Genomic DNA, 18,496 nt, shown 5'->3' on the forward strand with positions numbered 1-18,496 from the left:
GAAATTTTGGAGGAAGAAGATTAGGTCTTGGATGAATTTATCAACGACTACTCATGGTCGTCTATATAAAGGCTTACCAAATGACCGTGTGATAATATAGTCACTACAACAAAATTACTAAAAGACAATACTATAAAGAAAATAATTTTAAGAAAAATTATTGTAATTTAGTAAAAGTTAATGATTTTTAATAAAACAGTTGTATTTTACCTGAAAAAATAATTTTAACCATAGTTAAAATAATGGTATAATGAATCATTATCAATAAAAATATTTTTACAATACTTAGAATAATAGTGCACGAAGAATCATTATGATAATAAAACAATGGTTATAAACTATTGTTAATGTAATTATATACCTTAAAATTGGTATCAGAAATTAAGGAGAAAAAAAAACTTAAGAGAAGCCAGCACAATCTGCACAAAGGGAAAAATTAAGAAACCTCCTATTTCTCTCTCTCGATCTTGTGGAAACCCTAGGCAGTCCGAAACCCTTTGGCTCCACTTTGCCCCTTCGCCGATGGTGCTCGCGGCAGAGGAGTTCTTCCATGAGGAGGTTGAGCACCCTATGTTCTATATGTTGCTCTGTTGCGTGTACTCCTCCTCCACTCCCTGTGTCAGCCCTAGCTCGATCGAAGAGTGATTTGGTGCTCTATCTCGTTAAAGGTAGGATTTTTGTTGCATCTTAGAGTTGATTCATCTGATGGTGTCAAGATGCATAAAATGGTCAGGGGTATCTTGGAGGTTGCTCTATGCTTTTTGGTCAAGTCGTTTGTGGGTGGAGTTATTGGACGAGTTTGGTTGGAGGGTGAAGAAACATTTTCTTGTGTTTGGTGTTTGATAGTATTCGTTTCTTGATGTTTTTCTTTGGTATGCCTCGAACAATGGTTGGCATGGCCAAAGTTTAGTTTTATTTTCTTCTCTTTAACTTCTTACAGGTCTTGATTTTTTTTTGCTTTATTTTCTTCCTTGATTCATCATTGGCTTCCCTAACAAAGTTTTCTTTTTTTCCACCTGTGTGATTGTATTTTAAATAGTTTCTAAATTTCACATTCATGGAGCATTTTGTGATTATAGTGAAATGACTGGGAGATGCACATGGATCACCTTGACTTTGTTACCTCGGTGATTTTCTTCGTCTTCTTCTTCTTTTTCTTTTCTTTGGGAAAAATTTGACTTATATTTCTACACACAATTTTGCCCTATCAAAGATAGTGTAGAAGATGGTTTCTGATTCTTTCTACTCCTTTCTCCCTTGACTTAGTCATTTCATCATTTTTTTATGTTCTTTTTCCAGTTTGTAGTTATCTCTGTAAGAGTCTTGGTCACTACGTCTCTCTATGTATATATTTTTTATGTAGTTATCATTTTTTTATGTTCTTTTTCAGACATTATTTTATTAAAGCACTTAACAAGACTGAAGTAAGGAGCAAGCACTGAGAAGAGGAAAAACACGCCAATGATGGAGGCTCATTGCCTCGCTCAGCCTTAGATCTACGACTTCAACCCCTTCGTCTCTTCAATTCGAGGAGCCCCACAGTGAGTGCCTTAGATCTTGTTTATTCTTTGACCTATGTCTCTGTATTGTTAATATTTATAACATAGTGAAATTTGTGTGTGATTAATATTTTATAATCCAAATATCATAGGAATGGTTTTTTTGATCTATGTCAGAATGCTATTTTTCTGACCATTGGTATTTACAGGTTGCCATTAAGAAGTTGAAATGAAAGTATTACTCATGGGAGAAGTGTTTGAATCTCCAAGAAGTGAAGGTAGTTTGGAATATTATATTTAAGCAAAAAAAAAAACATTTCCCTCTTCATTATTCTCATCAAGATGCAAATTTTCTAGTCTTTACGAAGATTAAACCATCCCAACATTGTCAAGTTCAAAGAGGTTATTAGAGAGACTGATATGTTATACTTAGTTTTTTAGTACATGGTATGCCTCTTCACTGCTCCTTTTATGTTTTCTAATTTTTTTTTTTATTAGAGTTTGAATTGACTTAATCTCTATTCAAGAATGCAATCTCTATCAGCTTATGAAAGAAAAGGGTAGATCCTTTTCAGAAGGTGAAATTTGGAATTGGTGCTTTCAGATCTTCCAAACACTAGCTTACATGCACTAACATGGTTATTTTTATCATGACTTTAAGCATGGTTCTTCTTCCTCCTCTCCTTTAAATATTTGTTCTAAAGATAAACAGTTATCTTATATAAACAAAGGATATAGTAGAGGGTGTCTCCAAGAAAAACAATTACAAATATAAAAAACACTAACATATTTTAGGGCATTTAAGCCAAGTTTTTTAAACATAATTATTATTTCATAATTTTTCAGCATGTGTTGTAAATGTATTATCATTCCTATCCAAGTGATTTTAGCCTCTTAAATTGCCTTCTAGGGCACCTTTGGCAGTGAGATGTTGTTGCTGATATGAAAATTTACATTTCATCATATGGTGTCCATACTATTTTTTGTAAACTGTTCAACCTTTTTCATGGAGTGTCTTGTTTGTTGGTGCAATATCCCTTGAGATAGGTTGACTAGGTTGACTAAGTTTGAGTGGACTCAAGCTTGTGTTTTGATGTTTGAGTTTCGATATTTGATAATACATGGAGATTGCAGATGCAATCGTCCGTTTGGGGAGATTGTTGATATAATTCCCCTCTGGTAAGGTTGACCAGTTAGATGTGAAAAAGAGTCAAGTAGGTCAAAGGGTTGACTGAATACTTGATTGAGTAAGTCCTAACTGGAGGTTAGGCAGTTGGAAATCCTGGTGAGTGAAGCCAGGTGAAAATCCTAGTGAGTGAAGCCAGGCAGGTAGAAGTCCCAGTGAGTGAAGCAGGGCAGTAAAAGTCCTGGTGAGTGAAGCTAGGCAAGTAGAAGTCCCGGTGAGTGAAACTGGGTAGTGGAAATACCTGGTGAGTGAAGCCAGACAGGTAGAAGTCTCGGTGAGTGAAGCCAGACACGTGGAAATCCAAGTGGGTCAAGGTTGATCGGATATCTGGTGTTGGAAAGTCCGAGTAGGTCAAAGGGCTGACTGTATACTTGGTACATTGAAATCCAGATGAGTCAAGGATGACCGGACATCTGATGGAAGTAAGTCCAAAGTGGGTCAAGGTTGACCAGACATTTGGCACGAGGAGAAAAGTCCAAGTGGGCCAAAAGAATTGACCGGACACTTGGTGAAGAAGTCCTAGCAGGTCAAGGTTGTCCGGATGCTAGGCATAATATTCCAATAGGTTACGATTGACCGGATGCTGGAATTGGAGACCTTGGATTTGGTTTTAGGCAAGCCAAAGGTGGTTCAATCGATCAACCGATCGATTGAACCGAAGTCCAATTGATTAGTTGATCAATTAGATGTGCATCGTGAAGAAAGATGGCCCAATCGATCAGCCGATCGATTGGGAGCTTATGTCGCGCACACAGAAGCTTTCCCAATCGATCAGCTGATCGATTGGGAACCTCCCATCGATCGTCCGATCGATTGGGGACAGGCTGGATTTCTTGTGCGATCGCGAGAAAGCCTGAATCGGTTGATCGATCGATTCAGGCTATTTTCAGAGAGCACAGAGGCGCTCTGAATTGATCGACTGATCGATTTAAAGCCTCCCCAATCGATTGAGAGAGAATTCAATCGATTGGGATCCGACCATTGCACAGGTTATAGCCGTTGTCGAGCATTTTCCTCCACAGATCTTCGACTCCACTTTCAGCGATTCTTTTCCACCGAGCTCAGTGACACACGCCAGTTCTTGAAGGGTCTTGGAGTGAAGTGCAGTTGCATTCCCAAGTATTAAGAGGCATTCCCAAACAAGAAGAGAGCATAAGTGTTGTAAACCTTGTAAGGTTTATGTTTGTATTTCTTCTTGTTTTAAGTTGTATGTGTGTGTGAGTCTTGTACGAGGTTTCTCCACCTCCGGTAGTTACCGAGAAGGAGTATTTTATTAGTGGAGTGAGCGTCGTGTGTGGATCCTTAGATTAGTCACCTCTTCTTGAGGTGGATACCAAGTAAATCTTTGTTGTTAGCATTGGAGCTTGCTTTGAGTATTTTCCGCTGCATATCATCACCAAGAAGCAAGCTACGAGAAGCGTGACGAGATATTCACCCCCCCTTCTAGCACATTTCGACCCTAACAAGTGGTATCAGAGCAAGGTTGCTTTTCACCAGAATCATCGCCGGAAGAGGCAAAGAAGCTAGAGGGTGAAGAAGTTGGAGCAAAATCCATAAAGTCAATGACTTCAACAAAAGCTCAACTTCAAATGGAATTCCGAGATGGACTCGGATTCGATACAAGGTGCCTCCACCATACACATCAACAAGTTCTGATTCTTGGAAATCAAGAATCGAAAACTTATTTATGATGAAGATAGAGTAATGGTTTGCTCTAATGGAAGGTTTTGAAACTCCAACAAGTTTAAAGAGCAAAATTCTTAAGAGGAGCAAGTGGAGCCAAGAGCAAATTCAAAGGAGCGAGGCAAATGACAAAGTGACCAAGCTATTGGTCAATTTATTGTCAAGTAATATTTTGGCTCAAGTTGGAGAATTCAAGGATGCCAAGGAGCTTTGGAGCAAATTGGCAAAGATTCATGAGATCTCCTCCACTGTACAAAATCAAGAAGAATCCAAAGAGGGCAACTCATTGGATCAAGATCAAGGAGGAGAGGAGTCCGAGGTTGAGACATGTTCAACATCGAAAGAAGAAGAACAAGAAGCTTCATCCTCTACAAAATACAAAGAAAAAGGCAAGGAGGGAGCATACTCCTTGTTTCATGTACAAGAGGATGAATAAGAAGAAGAAGCCTCCATCTCCGGATAGAGAAGGGATGAAGATGAAGAAGCTTCCACCTCCAAAAGTCAAGTCAAATCAATTGGAGGAGCATCATTGTTGGATTAAGAGGAAGCCTCTATATCCGGATCAAAAGGAGAAGATGCTACCCCTACAAGGAAAGGTATAATAATTTCAATTGTCAATAATAAAGATCATATCATTTACTTTGAATGTAGGGAACATGAGCATTATAAGAGCAAGTGCCCTAAATTGGCCAAGAAGAAGGGCCAAGTGACACAAAAGGATAAGCAGAAGCCCAAAGAGACCACTCCCACAATAAAAAAGAGCAAGGAGCACATTGTATAATTCTTGTGTAATCAAAAAGGACATTACCGGAGCCCATGCCTAAAGGGGAAGAAAGCGGTCAAAGCTAAAGGAGGAAGCACAAGTCAAGGGGGAGCTTCCAAGGTAAAACCCAAGGTATCATTTGTTGAGCCTATCCCTTTAAATCATGGTAAAAAGTATGCTAATTCTAGTTTATATCATTTTAATGCTATTTACCATAAGAATATGAGGCATGATAACATTAATAAAAATCATGTGAATTTTCATTCTAAGACTACCACACCTAAGGTTAGGAAGGTAGATAAAAACCTAGGCAAGAATACTAAGGACCGTAGTTATAAGCTTAGAAATAAAAATGCTCAAGGATTTAATGAAAAACCAAAATCTAAGGATTTAATGAAAGTCTTGAGGTCAAGGCTTGATAAAATGGAAAAGATCCTAAAAAGATGAAAAATATCTTAAAAAGATAAAATGAGCATAATCTAGGTCTAGGAGCACATAAGCCATCCAATGGACATAGAGGGTTGAGATACAAACTTAAGGCTAAGAAGGATGTAACTTCTTACCATCGGGTTCCATATAGTTATGGGACAAACTCTAGGTTTAGGGGTCAAGTCAAGGATATAAGGGAAGTTATCCCTGGGAGTATTTTTGTAACGATAAAAGTGACTAAAACTTCTAAGAAGTCTAACAAAGTCACTAAGAAGCTCACATGGGAAACTATCCCTAGAGTTGGCCTAGAGAAGGTGATCAAGGCTTCTAAGAAGCCTAACAAGGTCATTAGGAAAGTATCTAGGGAAGCTATCCCTAATGAGTACCTAGAGCATCCAAGGAGCACCAATAGATTTTGGGTTCCTACGATCATTTTTCCTATCCCTTAGATGAGTTAGAGAGTGTCAACTCTAATTGGAAAGTCAGTTAACCCAACCTTGATGAAGTTGACACCCGGAGAGCATTTTCAAGGTTTTTGTTAACCTTTGAAAATGAAATGGATTATTTGTTTACTCTTTGGAAGAGTAAAATGTGCCAAACTTTGAGGAATTGAATTTAATTTTAATTGGCACAGATAAGAAAGTGCAAAAGAAATGTCAAGTTGAGTTTTGACATTTTTTAAAGAAAATATGGGAAATCTAGGATTACTTTTAGGTTTAGTTAAGGATTTAAGGACATTTAAATAGATAATCTAGGTATATTTTATTTACGCTAGTTGCAATGCTTTGGTTGCCCATCACATGATATGACATCATATTTTGCATTCATGCTTATTATGAAAAATAACAAAAATATCATGACATATCATACATATATCATGTAGCTATAGTATATTTTCTTTTGAAAATTATTTTCATTTTGATGTATCCTATAAAAATCATCATACATTATTTTAATTTCTTTACAATTAAAGACAATGACATTTACTATCAAGTAACGTCCTAGGTGGATGTTCATAACTTTCAAAATGTTAGATAGATATGCATGATCCTAGTTTAGGGCAAAACTTAAATCTGTATCTCACAAAGACTATAAGGTGACTTGTATGTATTTTAGCACACATTAGATACAAGTGGAATGATAAGATGATGAACACGACTCAAGATGTTGATTTAGTGCATCTAGTTGAGTTTTAGTTTTATCAAAATACATAGTTATGTGTACTCCAATCATTGGGAAAACTAATGTACAAGTCATGTGCATTGAGCCCAAAGAACATGGTTGGAAATTGTTTTTGAAAATAATTTTAAAATACTTTTGGAAAACCTTAGTGAAGACTATCTTTTGATAGTAATCATCATTGAAAAGTTAGACATAAACTAAAAGAAAACACTAAAGTTTTTACAAGTTTTCAAGTTTGTGTTAATATTTGAAAATAGGAAGTATTTTCATAGAAAATTATTTTTCTATGATAGTATATACTCTAAATAATGTCTACAATAATTTTCATGATTTTTAGAACTTTATAGAATTTTTGGAAAGTTTCTGAATTTCGCTGAAATTTTATTTCAGGAAATCAGAGCTCCAATCGATTAGTTGATCGATTGGAGTGCCCCAATCGATCAACCGATCAATTGGGAAGTATTTCCTGTGAGCAGTAGCTCACGGAATCGATCAGTCGATCGATCCATTCTCTCCTAGATCGATTGGGCAATCGATTCAAAGACAGGCTCTGCAAACAAAACCTCTCTGAATCGATCAGTGGATCGATTGAAATGATTTCAATCGATTGAGACCCAACCCAATCGATTGAAAATGTTGATTTTGGTTGGAAAAGTCTGATTTTAGCATTTCAAACCATTTTTAGTCTAGATAATCATTTTCAAACCCTTTGAAACACATTTGTATATATTTAGAGGAAATTTTCATGATGAAAACAAGATTTGATTGGTTAAGGGAGACTAAGTAGAAGTTTAGATTGAGGTTTAATTTCAGATATTGATTTTTGAACCTCAAAATTTCTAAATTTGGATTTCCTAAAGATTTAGGGATTCCAAGTCATTATTGGTGCAATGACAAAAGTTACGAGCATGTCTTTAGGGGGAGTCACTCTTTAAGGACATAAAAATTATTGTCCAAAACCTTTGAAGGTGGTTAAACCTTCGTTTAGAAAAAAAAATGCTCAAGGTTGAGCGTTGAAAAATAATGGAGAGTGGATATCTTCATGGTGGAGTTATGGATGCTCTAGGATGAGCAACATAACATGGATTGGTTAATGCTCAAAGGTAAGCATTGGAGATAATGAAGGGTATGAGACCTTCATTGTGGTGTTGTGAATAATGAGTGAAGTTGTGAACAACGGTGAGTAACTCTTCAGGGGGAGAGTTCTTTTTGATGTGTGCCAATAGGAGGAGAATGTAGAGTTTAAGTTAGGCCTTAATTGCCCCTCTAGGAAGGCTTAGGGGAGAATGTAGGGTTAAACCCTTATTCATGCATTAGCGTGAGAAGAAGTTGAGGCTATGAGATTAACCTAACTTAAAAGTATTGTCAAACATAAAAAAGGGGGAGATTGTTGGTGCAATATCCCCTGGGTCAGGTTGACCAGGTTGACTAAGCTTGAGTGGGTTCAAGCTTGAGTCTTGATGTTTGAGTTTCGATGTTTGACAATACATGGAGATTACAGATGCAATCGTCCATTTGGGGAGATTGTTGATATAATTCTCCTCTTGTCAATGTTGACCAGTTAGATGTGAAGAAGAGTCAAGTAGGTCAAAGGGTTGACTGGATACTTGATTGGGTAAGTCCTAACTGGAGGTTAGGCAGTTAGAAAGCCTGATGAGTGAAGCTAGGTGAAAATCCTGACGAGTGAAGCCAGGCAAGTAGAAGTCCCGGTGAGTGAAGTAGGGCAGTGAAAGTCCTGGTGAGTGAAGCTAGGCAAGTAGAAGTCTCGGTGAGTGAAGCTGGGCAGTGGAAAGACCTGGTGAGTGAAACCAGATAGGTAGAAATCTCGGTGAGTGAAGCCGGGCAGTGGAAAGACCTGGTGAGTGAAGCCAGGCACATGGAAATCCATGTGGGTCAAGGTTGACCGGATATCTGGTGTTGGAAAGTCCAAGTAGGTCAAAGGGTTGACTGGATACTTGGTACGTTGAAATTCAGATGAGTCAAGGATGACCGGACATCTGGTGGAAGTAAGTCCAAAGTGGGTCAAGGTTGATCGGACATTTGGCACGAGGAGAAAAGTCCAAGTGGGCCAAAGGGATTGACCGGACACTTGGTGAAGAAGTCCTAGCAGGTCAAGGTTGACCGGATGCTAGGCATAATATTCCAATAGGTCACGGTTGACCGGTTGCTGAAATTGGAGACCTTGGACTTGGTTTTAGGTAAGTCAAAGGTGGTTCAATCGATCAACCGATCAATTAAATCGAAGTCCAATCGATCAGTTGATCGACTGGATGTGCACCACGAAGAAAGATGGCCCAATCGATCGGTCGATCGATTGGGAGCTTATGTCGCGCGCACAGAAGCTTTCTCAATCGATCAGCCGATCGATTGGGAACCTCTAATCGATTGGCTGAGCGATTGAGGGCAGACTGGATTTCTTGCGTGATCGCGAGAAAGCCTGAATTGATTGGTCGATCGATTCAGGCTATTTCCAGAGAGCATAGAGGTACTCTGAATCGATCGATCGATTCAAAGTCTGCCCAATTAATTGAGAGAGAATTCAATTGATTGGGATCCGACTGTTGCGCAGGTTATAACCGTTGTCGAGCGTCTTTCTCTGCAGATCTTCAACTCCACTTTCAGCGATTTTTCTACACCGAGCTCAGTGACACACGTCAGTTCTTGAAGGGTCTTGGAGTGAAGTGCAGTTGCATTCCCAAACAAGAAGAGAGCATAAGTGTTGTAAACCTTGTAAGGTTTGTGTTTGTATTTCTTCTTGTTTTGAGTTGTATGTGTGTGTGAGTCTTGTACAAGGTTTCTCCACCTCTGATAGTTATCGAGAAGGAATATTTTATTAGTGGAGTGAGCGTCGTGTGTGGATCCTTGGATTAGTCACCTCTTCTTGAGGTGGATATTAAGTAAATCTACGTTAGCATTGGAACTTGCTTTGAGTGTTTTCCGCTGTATATCATCATCAAGAAGCAAGCTACGAGAAGCTCGACAAGCTATTCACCTCTCTTCTAGTATATTTCGATCCTAACATTGTTCACATTGTTTATATTTTCTATTTTTCTAAGTTTTCTACAATTTTATTTTAGGGCCAAGGTGAGAAATTCATTTATATAGTAAAATATTAGTTTTTGATGAATGATTTTATCCTTGTAATTATACCTTTGGTTCCTTCCATCCAAAAGATGTAGAGTCTTGGCAGCTAAACACCAAGTGAATTATCAAGGCATGTTTCTCACTTGCTCTTTAAAAAAGTTCTCATTCAACCAAGTAGAAAAGAGCTTTTGCGGAATTTTAAAAATGGTTTATCTTTAGTAATTGTTAATGCTTTCCTATGTGCAATAATCTAGATTAAGTAGACTTTCTTATATCTAGTATGATTGGAGGTTGACTTTATCAAAGGTGTTACTTTATTTATTTTTTCTCCTTAATTGGTTCTCATGTGATGATTGACCATTATTTGTTGGATGGATATGCTTGAATGTTCTATCATAATAGTTCTTTTGTATTTTCATAATGAGAAATGATATGCATCTCGAAATGCCTTCTCGAATTCATATCTCGACTGATGTGGATTCTTGCATGGGCATGACACGTCAACACCAATTTTGGGGGGTTTTTCTCTCTGTCGCTCGATTCGTGCTCATTTCTCGCCGCTTCCCTTCCTCCTTGTCCTAAAACACGCTCTTTCTCGTCGCCTCCTTGCCGTCACTCTTTCTCTCTGCTCTCTGCCCCCATCGAACTCTCGGCGATGCTCTCTGCGCTCTCTTCTCTATGTGGTTCTAACTCTCGACGCTCTCTGCTCGCCGCTCTCCCTTCCCATCGAACGTTTGGCGACCCAAGATTCTTCCCCTAGCCCTCCCCTGTCCTAAATCTACCCTGAATTTAGGTATGAGGTATTTTCCTTAGTTGATTTTGTTGGATCTTAAGATTTTTTTATGTTGGATTTAAACGTCATTCGATTTTCTTTTGTTTAGCTACTCGCCTCACACTTCCATTGTGTAGATCAAAATAGGGTCGATCAAATTTCATTGTGATGGAGATTCTTGCTTTGTACATTCATTAGTTTGCCTGTGTATGGAAGCTCTCCTTTCATCAGTTTTTCCTTGTGTGACAATAACATTAAGGCTTTCTAAGCTCATAAGCTATCTGTCGTGATATGACCATTACATTTGCTTAATGTCTGTGGAGGAGTTTATATTGAAAATTGTTATGTAAGTTGCATTTTATCTGAGAATAAGTTATCTAAATTGCAGCTTGTCTTAACAGCTGTAGTTCTCTATTGTTATCAGGTTGTAATCACCTTTATAGTTTCTTATCTATTTACTATGAAATATGGTCATTGCAATTTGCATATTTGATTAAAAATTCACAATTTTAGCAATCGTAGCATGGAGGAAAGTCGTTTCGGATAGGTCGGTGTTTATAAAGACCAATGTTTAGAGTTTTGTGTGTTTGGTTTAGTAAATTTTTAAAATAAAACATGAGAGAGACCAGTACTGCGCTGACAAACATCTCTTATAACTTTAGTATTTGGATGTATGTTCTTTATCATCTGGATGTATGGTCATCGCAAAATAGCTTATTTCCTATTTTTGAATTGATTTAGCATACAATCTATGAACATTAAAAAATATTTGAATCTAAGTAATTCTTGTTTGCTTAATAGGTTGTTATTTGATGGTATCATCAAGTTTCAACTCCATTGACAATACAAAATTTGAACATGTACCCTGTAGAGATTGCGGACGAAGAACATTGATATGCGTTTCTAGATCGAGCAAAAATCTTGGGAGGAGGTATTATGGATGTGCGTAACATGGCTGGCAAAAGTGGGTGGTAGCTGATACTTTATCTAATGAAGACAGAAGTGAAATATGTCGTGGAAGGTTAGGAAGAATAGAGCCAAGGTTAGGCAGTAAATACATTGCTTCTCGAGGGCATAATCTAGGAAATTGGAATGCACCATCAGTGGTCTGGATATTAGTTATAGTGAATTTATTTTTTTTGGCTGTATATCTTATTACTTTGTTAGTTCGGTCTTGCCAATTAGTGTTGAGTAGTGTTGTTGTTGTAATATGACAGATTAAATATTTGTAATAATCATCTTAAGGCTAATTGGTTTATTAATTTAGGTGGTTAATTAGTGTTGACTAATGTTGGTACTGTAATGTGATAGGATAATTTGTTTTTAGTTAAGATGGATAATGCAGAACATGTTATATAATGATTTGATCATTTTATAATGATTTATTGTGCGTTCTTCTTCTTTCTGGACTTGTTCTTACTAGTACCTATTTTGTAATGGTTTGATCATTTTGTAATGATATATAGCTGCCTCTTGATATCTACCAGCATTGCAGAGACCCTTGAGCAAGGCATTGTAAGGTTCAACTTGCACAACGTCCCCCCTATCTAAGAAGGTCATAGCCTCATTCAACTTCCCAAATTTGCAAAACCCATTGACAACATCTGTGTATGTAACAGTTAGAGGAGTAAATCCCCAGTTTTTTATTTCTTGAAGAAATTCTATTGCAGTCTCAAGTTGCCGGTTGTTACATAAGCATTGGATTAAATGTTTATACAAATATAAATCTTGATCACCCTTTATATTTCCCTTCATCCTTAACAATTTAATGGCTTCCTCAAATTTGTTGATGCTGCAAAGAAGAGGCATAGCATTATAATAAAAGTCCAGAAGATGAGTGCAACCAGACTCGAGCATTTGCTAAAATACATTATGTGAAATTGGGCCCTTTATAAGGTAATTAATGTGACAACATCTGGAAGAATCCTTGATTTTACCATTTCTTTATATACAAACATTACAATGATGAAAAGAAATTTCCACTGTGTGAGGAAAAAGTATCTAAAAGTTTGTTGCATGTTGAGATGGATGACTGCTGTTTTGCTAAAATTGAATATCTGAATATCAGTAAAGGTTCAACTTCTCTGCAATTTACACAAAAATAATCAATCATGGAACCAAACATTTGATTTGTATTGTCGAGTTGTAACTTAATCATCTCATTAAGAAGAATCTTCATCTCTTCAATATTTCCAACCAATCCCAACCTCAAGATTATACCGGCATAAGTCTCAGCATGTGTTGGAATCTTCTTTGAGTAGAAGCCCATTTGAATGCTTTAAAAGCTGAGGTCACATCCAACATAGAATCCAACACGTGACTAACCTCTGAGGATGAAGGCCACCTTTAAGGGCTTGCACTATAGATATAAACTCCGCAGAATCTGGATAATTCTTGTTATCTTTAAAATGAGTTTGACCATGTGCAGCAGTTGTATATGAAAATGTACGATAATTTAGAGAAATCCAGACGAAGACAGGCTTGGGAATGGTTAAATTATAAAACTTGGTTATCATTTCATTAAACAATGGATATGCAAAGAGTTCTTCCCTCTTAAACAATGGATATGCAAAGCTACAATTAAGTCTCAGCAGTTTGTTAAAATGGCATGCATAGCTACAATTAACCATCACACAACATTCAACAAGCTTAGAAACACAAGAAACAAGTATCATATAGACAGATCAAGATCCATATATTGTGTTTCAAGGAAAAAAATTTGAGACATCCTGATCTGGCTTAAACTTCTTGACTTCCAAAGCTTTGGCTTGACACACTGCCTTCTTAGCCCCTGACAAGCCTGTACATGAATCTATGGCCACGCCAAAAGTGATCGCGAAGTAGAGATAGATGGTGCATAGGATTGCCAAGAGCGTTAGCATCGTCAGGAGAAACCTGTGGCGTTGGAGTAGAATGGACCAACTATCATGTAAACCAAACATATTATCTTTGACAGATGAAGTAAATCATACTACTTTAATTTGGACAAATTATGTTGGAACTAACCTTTGCTTTGACATCAAATTTTAAGAAAACATATTATGTTGTTGATTGTCTGGTTGTCACAGAATGAATGACCTGACATTGTATTCAACAAAGAACCCTATAAATAATAAATAGAGATATTTGGCTACAAAAAAGTATATATCGCAAAAGTTATCTCATAGGTACCGAACAATAATCCTCTATCGCTTAAAACATAATAAATCATACCTTTCTTCTGGTCTTTGCAACTGATTTCTTCATAATTTGTTCAATCTTAGATTGTTTTCTCTTTGTGGGTGGACGACCTCGAGATCTTATTTTTAATGGAGAGTGTATTGTTTTTGAACTCGATGTAGATGCTTCTTTCAGTTGATCCGCTCTTGAATGATCTATCTGAATAACAATCAATTTTTCGTTCGCATCTTTCAAGATTTCCATCAAAACAGAACAACCATCGTCATTATTTGCCCCAAGTTGTTGAACCTCTTGTATCAATGGAGTGAGAATATTATACCGATGTCTTTCTCCATCACAAACATATTCATCATAAATGTTAGTGATACTTTGATAACCATGCTTAATATCTTTGCGCCATCGATCCATAATATAATTCATAGGAACCTTAATCACCTTCATTCGTATCAACACAGAGATCACATGCCTACATAAAATTTCCCGAAATTCAAAAAGATGGCATATACACTTAACTTGACAATCTAACTCAGTTTAATGTACCATGAAGGAAGCATCTCTTATAGGGTTTCCATTTTTTCCCAACAAAGTTTCTACCACTTCAAATATAAAAGCAACACCTTCTTGCCTCACTAGTGAGGTATTGCAAAACATCAACCCTCTTATCTCATCTTGGAACTTAAATAAGTTGTTAGTGTAGAAACTTTGAAATTGTCTTTCAATAGGATAACCAGAAATTACTGGTATCATAGAATTAAAAGAACCAAATTCTATTTTTTTTTTCAATCTTCTTCTTCAGAGCATTATCAAACTGTTCAACAAATTGTTTCAACGAAGTTTTTGAATGAACATATTTATAAAAAAAAAGCATTCATACTTTCACTCTTTTGAGATGTGGACATACCTGCCCAAAACTTATCCTTGACGTACACAGGTATCCATCTATTCCGCTATTTATACAAAGATTTCAACCAGTCATTATTCTCTAAATTAAAATCCTCAATCATTTTCATCCAATTCTCATCACATTCATCAATAGTAAGTGAGTTGTAAACAATATTCTTCAATTGTTTCTTTATCAGCTTATATTGAGCATGCCCACCTAATTTTGCTGGTAATTTTTTCATTATATGCCAAAGACACAAACGATGATGAGAATATGGAAATATCTCTTCAATAGCAATTGCCATGGCGCGACACTAGTCTGTGATTATGACCTTCGGAGCACGCCTGAGCATATATGTCAGCCAAGATTTGAACAACCATTTGAATGTTTCTGAATCTTCACTGAATAATAAACCACATCCAAGCAAAATGGATTGACCATGATGATTCATCACAACAAAAGGAGCAAATGACATATCATAACTATTAGTCAAATAAGTAGTATCAAAAGTCACAACATCAGAAAAGTAATCATATGCAACTCTACATCTTGCATCTGCCCAAAAAATATTTCTTATTCGAGACTCTTCATCTAAATCAAGCACATAAAAGAAGTTAGAGTTCCGACTTTGCACGCGGCAAAAATAATTACTCAAGGCTTCAACATCTCCATCCCCTAACCTCAACTTTCTAGCTTCTGAAATATAATTCCTATACTTTCTCTCATCAAATGTCAAATTCTCATAGCCTCCAGCCTCAACTATCAATGAATGAAAATTTTTACTTAAAGTTATTCCTACTTGATCATTTAATTCAAGTTTCTTCTTTGTAGTTGAATCCAATAATTTATTACATCTAACATGTCGTGACTTTCCAGGGCTCAAGACGTGATTATGTTCAAGAGATACACTACTTATCACAAAGTTATCATCATTCCGAATAACATTAATCTTAGCTTTACAATTTGTCTTAGTAGAAGGTCTAGGGTACAAAGCATTTTTGGCTTGAGATACTGTTTTACCACTTTTGGCACATCCAAAATAAAAATATTTTTGCTTTCCATCATCTCCCTTTTTACCACCTAATTTGAAAATACCAAAACCAACATTCTGAGCATAGGATTTATAAAAATTACGAACTTCATCTTCAGATATAAAAGTCATTCCAATCTTAGGAATCATGACTTCATTTAAATTAGATGGAGATAGATCTATGCTCACATGGTCGTTGTTATCGTTTACCTCATTTGAATCACTTTTTCCTTGTTCCATGATTATTTTTCACCTACATTTATTCAAAAATGGAAGGCAGGTAAGTATTCAACTACATTTATTTGTTTAAAAATTAGAAAACAGATCCAAAAAGTTAAGTATCCAAATGAAAAACAAGGAATATACCAAAGTTTAAATAATGGAAGCAAAAGGGAATGAAGTTGCTAAGCTAAATCCACATTGCAGATGGTAAAGAAGAACATACATCCAAACACTAAAGTTAGAAGAGATGTCTGTCAGCGTAGTACTGGCCTCTATCATGTTTTATTTTAAAAATTTACTAAACCAAACAAACAAAACTCTAAAATAAAAACTAAAATCCAAATAACAAATAGTAATCGGTAAACAAATGTAATGGTCATATCACAGCAGATAACTTATGAGCTTAGGAAGCACTAATGTTATTGCCACACAAGGAAAAACTGATGGAAGGAGAGCTTCCATACACAGGCAAACTAATGAATGTACAAAGCAAGAATCTCTATCACAATGGAATTTGATCGACCCTATTTTGATCTACACAATGGAAGTGTGATTCGAGCAGCTAAACAGAAGAAAATCGAGCGACGTTTAGATCCAACAAAAAAAAAGCTTAAGATCCAACAAAATCAGCTAAGGAAAATACCTCATACCTAGATTCAGGGCAGATTTAGGACAGGGGAGGGCTAGGGGAAGAATCTTGGGTCGCCAGGTGTTTGATGGGAAGGGAGAGCGGCGAGCAGAGAGTGTCGAGAGTTAGGACCACAGAGAGCAGAGAGAAGAGGGCGCATAGAGCATCGCTAGGAGTTCGATGGGGGTGGAGAGCGGAGAGAAAGAGCGACGGCAAGGAGGTGACGAGAAAGAGTGTGTTTTAGGGCAAGGAGGAAGGGAAGCGGTGAGAAATGAGCGCGAATCGAGCGACGCAGAGAGAAAAAACCCTAAAATTGGTGCTGACGTGTCATGCCCACGCAGGAATCCACATCAGTCGTGATATGAATTCGAGAAGGCATTTCGAGATGCATATCATTTCTCTTTCATAATAATAACTATGCACATCAAATTCTCTATCTTATTATTGTGTATTTCGTCCATCTATTTTTTTTCTTATTTTTTTTAAAAATTTTCCAATTAATTTATCTATTTTATAAGGAAAATATATTTATTTAAATTCCAAACCATCTAAATATCTTAGTAGCCCATGTTTTTCTTCAGAAACCACCTTTTCTTTCCCTATATCAATATATATAACATTTTCACTTTTGTAACTAGTCAATTGTTCTTTTCCACCTTACCCATGTCTTTCTCCTATTTATATTATTTTCATTGTAGGGAAGATAACTTGTAGGAAGGGATGAGCTTGACCCCTTATGCAAGTAGTGGTTCTAAGAATATTTTACAGCAAGCCATAGAGTTTAGCAATGTTAAAGGTGATCACCCAGTGCAGGGGATGGATGACAAAGTACAAGTCACCAAGGTTAACCTCTCTTTCTCCCTTAATACACATATATCACTCATTAATTTAATATTGGTAATTGCTTCAGAAGGCAGGGAACAGAAAGGGAAATATGGGAGGGCCCAAGATATCATATTCTAAGGTGAAATATTTTCTATAGCTCTTAATTTATGTAACTAATTAAGATATTTCTATTTTTCTCAAGAAAGATGCAGAAACAATTTTTTTAATGTCGGCAATGTGTTTAATTTTTTTACGAGCAGACATTGAGAAGCTTGCTCAAAATAGGAAGGCAGCTAGAAAAAGTAGACTTAGGAAGAAGGTTTGTGATCAGCTAAATGTATGTATATGATGAAATTCTTTGGATCATTATTTGATAAAGGATTGCCCATTTTCTATTACTTCTACATGCTTATATTCAATAATTAGAGACTATTAGATCGAAAGCGCTAGGGGAGGGGGTGAATAACGCTCGTGACTTTCACTTTCGTTTCGAAAAACTAAGAGTAAAACGCAGCGAAAAATTAAATAACAATTAAAAACATAGACACCAAGATTTATTTGATTTGGAGCCCGGGGCGATTCCTACTCCAAGATCCACACTCGTTGAGCGTTTACTTTGGGCAATCACTATCAATCCAGAAATATTACAGTTTAGATTTACAATATTAAACAATAATAAAATAATATCGACAATGAAAATAATAATTTTTGAAACTTCTGGTTGTTGGAGACTTGTTGCAGCTTTGCTAGATTGATCTTTGAGCAACACACGGAAGAAGGGTTGTCAAATTGTGTTGTTCCTTTGTTACTGCTCGAGACAGGCTTATATAGCCTGTTGAGGGCACCTCCAACACCATGGAGGCTCTCATTAGCACCGAATCTGTAGCGTGGATGAGCTCTGATCACTTCGTAGCTTATTCGCCTAAGGGCATCTCCAACCGCATAGAGGGCGCCCTCCACCTATGTACTGAGCACCCTCAGCTCCACAGATGGCGCCCTTTGCTCAGCGTTTAGGGCGCCCTCTGCTCAGCGTCTAGGGTGCCCTTAAGCTCCATGAGGGCACCCTCTTCCCTGCTGCGCGAAGGTTATCAACTAGTGACCTGAGGCGCCTCCAAGCTCCATGGAGGGCA

General features: G+C 36.9%; 1 long non-coding RNA gene across 9 annotated transcripts; it reads left to right on the forward strand.

Moving 5' to 3' along the window:
- The first annotated feature begins 393 nt into the window (after window positions 1-393).
- Window positions 394-17,717, forward strand: LOC122028078. Of its 9 annotated transcripts, none has more exons than XR_006124630.1 (6): window positions 394-668; window positions 1,391-1,541; window positions 1,709-1,946; window positions 17,240-17,384; window positions 17,452-17,505; window positions 17,627-17,717. It is a non-coding gene; the product is annotated as an uncharacterized LOC122028078 (long non-coding RNA). The 9 variants fall into 9 exon arrangements; XR_006124634.1 differs by having other exon boundaries at window positions 1,709-1,777; window positions 1,857-1,946; window positions 17,452-17,698; XR_006124629.1 differs by having other exon boundaries at window positions 17,452-17,698.
- The last annotated feature ends 779 nt before the right edge of the window (window positions 17,718-18,496 follow it).

This window comes from Zingiber officinale, chromosome 10A, assembly GCF_018446385.1.
Source record: "Zingiber officinale cultivar Zhangliang chromosome 10A, Zo_v1.1, whole genome shotgun sequence".
NCBI lineage: Eukaryota > Viridiplantae > Streptophyta > Magnoliopsida > Zingiberales > Zingiberaceae > Zingiber > Zingiber officinale.